The sequence below is a fragment of the Colobus angolensis genome, unplaced genomic scaffold (assembly GCF_000951035.1).
Source record: "Colobus angolensis palliatus isolate OR3802 unplaced genomic scaffold, Cang.pa_1.0 Scaffold2, whole genome shotgun sequence".
NCBI classification, from domain to species: Eukaryota; Metazoa; Chordata; class Mammalia; order Primates; family Cercopithecidae; genus Colobus; species Colobus angolensis.
The window spans coordinates 8,652,050-8,655,747 of NW_012115154.1; the positions used below are offsets into that span (position 1 = coordinate 8,652,050).

Consider the following 3,698-nt stretch of genomic DNA (forward strand, 5'->3'; position numbering starts at 1 on the left):
AACTCCTGACCTCGTGATCTACCTGCCTCAGCCTCCCAAAGTGCTAGGATTACAGGTGTGAGCCACTGCGCCCAGCCCACAAAAAATTTTTTAAAAAAGAAAGCAATCTCTCTTAAGAGATGGAGTGCACATTCCAACTCAGACCTAATTCTAGATCCTATGTTATATCATTTAAGGGGAAAGGTTAAAATAGAAAATACTCCAAGCTGGTTAAAATAGAAAATACTACAAGCTGGGTAAAATACAGTAGTTAGAGCTATCACACCCTTCAGGCATTAAAAAAGAGCTATAAAGCCAGGCAGGTGGCTCACGCCTGTAATCTCAGCACTTTGGGAGGCCAAGGCAGGTGGATCATGAGGTCAGGAGTTCAAGACCAACCCGGCCAAGATGGTGAAACCCCGTCTCGACTAAAAATATAAAAATTAGCCAGGCGTGGTGGCAGATGCCTATAATCCCAGCTACTTGGGAGGCTGAGGCAGAGAATTGCTTGAACCCAGGAGGCAGAGGTTGCAGGGAGTTGAGATGGCGCCACTGCACTCCAGCCTGCGCAACAGAGCAAGACTCCGTCTCAAATTAAAACAAAACAAAAAAAAAAGAGCTATGAATAAATAAAAATAGGCTGGGTGCGGTGGCTCACGCCTATAATCCCAGCACTTTGGGAGGTCGAGGCAGGTGGATCATTTGAGGTCAGGAGTTCTAGACCACCCTGGCGAATATGGCAAAACCCTGTCTCTACTAAAAACACAAAAATTAGCCAGGTGTGGTGGTGGGTGCCTGTAATCCCAGCTACTCGGGAGGCTGAAACAGGAGAACTGCTTGAACTCGGGAGGCGGAGGTTGCAGTGAACCGAGATTCCCCTACTGCTCTCCAATCTGGGCAACAGAGCGAGACTCCGTCTCAAATAATAAATAAATAAATAAATAAATGAACTAGCACATCTAAACTCAGAGGTATACACAAAGGATGGGAAAAATAAACATCTTACTGGTAAGAGTGGTTCTCTTACACACTCAAAGGAGAGGGGCATTAGATGGGCAATTATTCACCTCCCAGACTTCAGTTTTTTTGTCTGCAGAGTAAAAAGATTATGTGTATTCAAAGTGTAAAGAAGAATGTGGGAAATTATTAAATGGATAGTTGAGTTCACCATTTTTACAGTATTACATATGTTGCAGTTCAGCATCTCAATGCTCACACTCATACAAGTTATCTTTTCTTTTTTTCCAAAGACCGGGTCTCACTCTGTTACCAGGCTGGAGTGCAGTGGCGTGATCATAGTTCACTGCAGCCTCAATCTCCTACCTAGGTTTAAGTGATCCTCCTGCCTCAGCCTCCAAAGTTGCTGGGACTACAGATGGGCACCATCACACCTAGCTAATTTTCTTAGTTTTTATAGAGACAGGGTCTTGCTATGTTACCCAGTCTGGTCTTGAATTCCTGGCCTTAAGAGATAGATCCTCCTGCCTCAGCCTCCCAAACCCCTAGGATTATGGGCATGAGCCACTACACCAAGCCACAAGTTTCTTTTTTATCCCACATTATCTTATATGAAGCCATTTACTTGTACCGCATAAATCCTTTTTATTCATAACTCAAGTCTTCCTGTAATTTTTTTCTCTTCTTAAATTGTCTCATTACCACAGACATAAAATACCTGGCATTTATCTGTAAATATCTCTCATGTTATTCCAGGGTTTCCAAGACCACATTCTTCCTCCCTGTTTTTGGACATGTTTCAAAGATAACTAGTTTTCAAGATAAAAATCTTTTCCTCTTCTACACAAAGGATTTATAATCTAGTTAATGGTCACTGTAGTGACATGACATTAACACTGATGAACAGAGACAAATCAGAACCTTCAACAATGAACAAGGCAGTTGATCCTGACAGCTAGAAAGCAGCAAGACACTGTTGACTTAACTTTTATAAAGTTACTGTTTCCGGGTCACCTTCTTAGGCAGAGACTGGAAATCAAAGACTAATAGAAGAATGGTGTCATTCAAGAGACAAGCCAGGTATGGAATCTAAGACCCTCCACTTAAGCAGCTTCTCTGAATCTCAATTTCTTTTTTTCTTTTCTTTTTTTTTCTTTTAAGACAGAGTCTGAGGCCAGGTGCGGTGACTCACGCCTATAATTCCAGCACTTTGGGAGGCCCAGACAGGCAGACCACGAGGTGGAGATTGAGACCATCACGGCCAACATGGTGAAACCCCGTCTCTTAAAAATAGAAAAGTCAGCCGGGCGTGGTGGCGGGCGCCTGTAGTCCCAGCTACTCGGGAGACTGAGACAGGAGAATCACTTGAACCCGGGAGGCGGAGGTTGCACTGAGCCGAGATGGTGCCCCTGCACTCCAGCCTGAGCAACAAGAGCAAAAATTCCGTCTCGAAAAAAAAAAAAAGAAGAAGAAGACAGAGTCTAGCTCTGTCGCCCAGGCTGGAGTGCAGTGGCGTGATCTCGGCTCACTGTAACCTCCGCCTCCTGGGTTCAAGTGATTCTCCCGCCTCAGCCTCCCAAATAGCTGGGATCACAGATGAGCGCCACCACAACCGGCTAATTTTTTGTTTTTTGTTTTGTTTTAGTAGAGACGGGGTTTCATCATGTTGGCCAGGCTGGTCTTGAACTGCTGACCTCAAAGGATCCACAGGCCTCAGCCTCCCAAAGTGCTGGGATTGCAGGCATGAGACACCGTGTCCGACCTGAAGCTCAATTTCCTCATGTATTGATTAAACGAGATAATTTATATGGAGTTCTTGGTATAGAGCCTAGTATCCAAGAAACATCAAACAAACGGAAATCAAGCACCAAAGCACTGAAGACATTCCCTTCAACAACTATTATATATATGTATGTATGTATAAATTTGTGTAAAGGTAGAAATAAAGCGGTGGACAAAAAGGTAACAACGGAATGATTTTGCTCACCCCAGGAACCACTCCTCCCTATAAACTTTTCAGTAACAGTCACCACGAGATAGCCTACCATCTTACATTTCAAGAAAACACTAAAAACGCCGGGGACACATTCCCATTATCTCCTGTCAAAACTGAGAATAAACAGGACACACCCTGCGAAGAAGAGAAAGGAGGGAATGACGAATAATTTGACCAAATTCCTTGATCGAGTTCATGCTACCAGAAAACAAAACCAGCCACTCCACTGAGACCACGCTTCTTCTCTGATCTCTACACATCCTTCCCAAAGAGCTTCCTTCCCTACCTACCTGAAAAGCATCCCCTCTCTCCTGGTCCGAACGACAAGCTCTTTTCTGATCAAGTCAGAATCTCCCAACCCACGGCTGGAAGACAGGCGGGCGAGGAGCACAAAAGCCGCCGCCGTGTGGATCGGGGCCGGGCCGCAGGGTCCCCCGGGGGTCCTTCTCCCTCTCTTCCTCCCCATCGCAGCCTCCCCGTGACCGCCGGGACCCCAGGCCCGGGCCCAGGGAGGAGATGGAGGGGGCGAGCGGCAGACCCTGCCTAGTCGCCCCACCCAAGGGGGGCCGCCACCTACATCTCCCCACAGCCCTCCCGACCGGGGAAGCCCCTCGGATTGGACCCGCCCCAGCCCCCGCCCCTAGCAGGTCTTCGGCCCCACGCATCACGGCTCACCCACCCGAGATCCGCAGTGGTTGCAGCTCTGCAGCCCCAGCTCCGCTCGCGGATTCCACTTGGCTCCGCTGCCGGCCGCCTCCGCCGCCAG

General features: G+C 47.3%; 1 protein-coding gene across 1 annotated transcript in view; it reads right to left on the minus strand.

Moving 5' to 3' along the window:
- SLC37A3 (solute carrier family 37, member 3) overlaps positions 1–3,698 on the minus strand; it is a 73,221-nt gene extending 69,523 nt beyond the window's left edge. The window contains exon 1 of the mRNA XM_011941285.1: positions 3,612–3,698. The gene's annotated coding sequence lies outside the window, so the exon portion shown is untranslated. The remainder of the gene's footprint in view (positions 1–3,611) is intronic.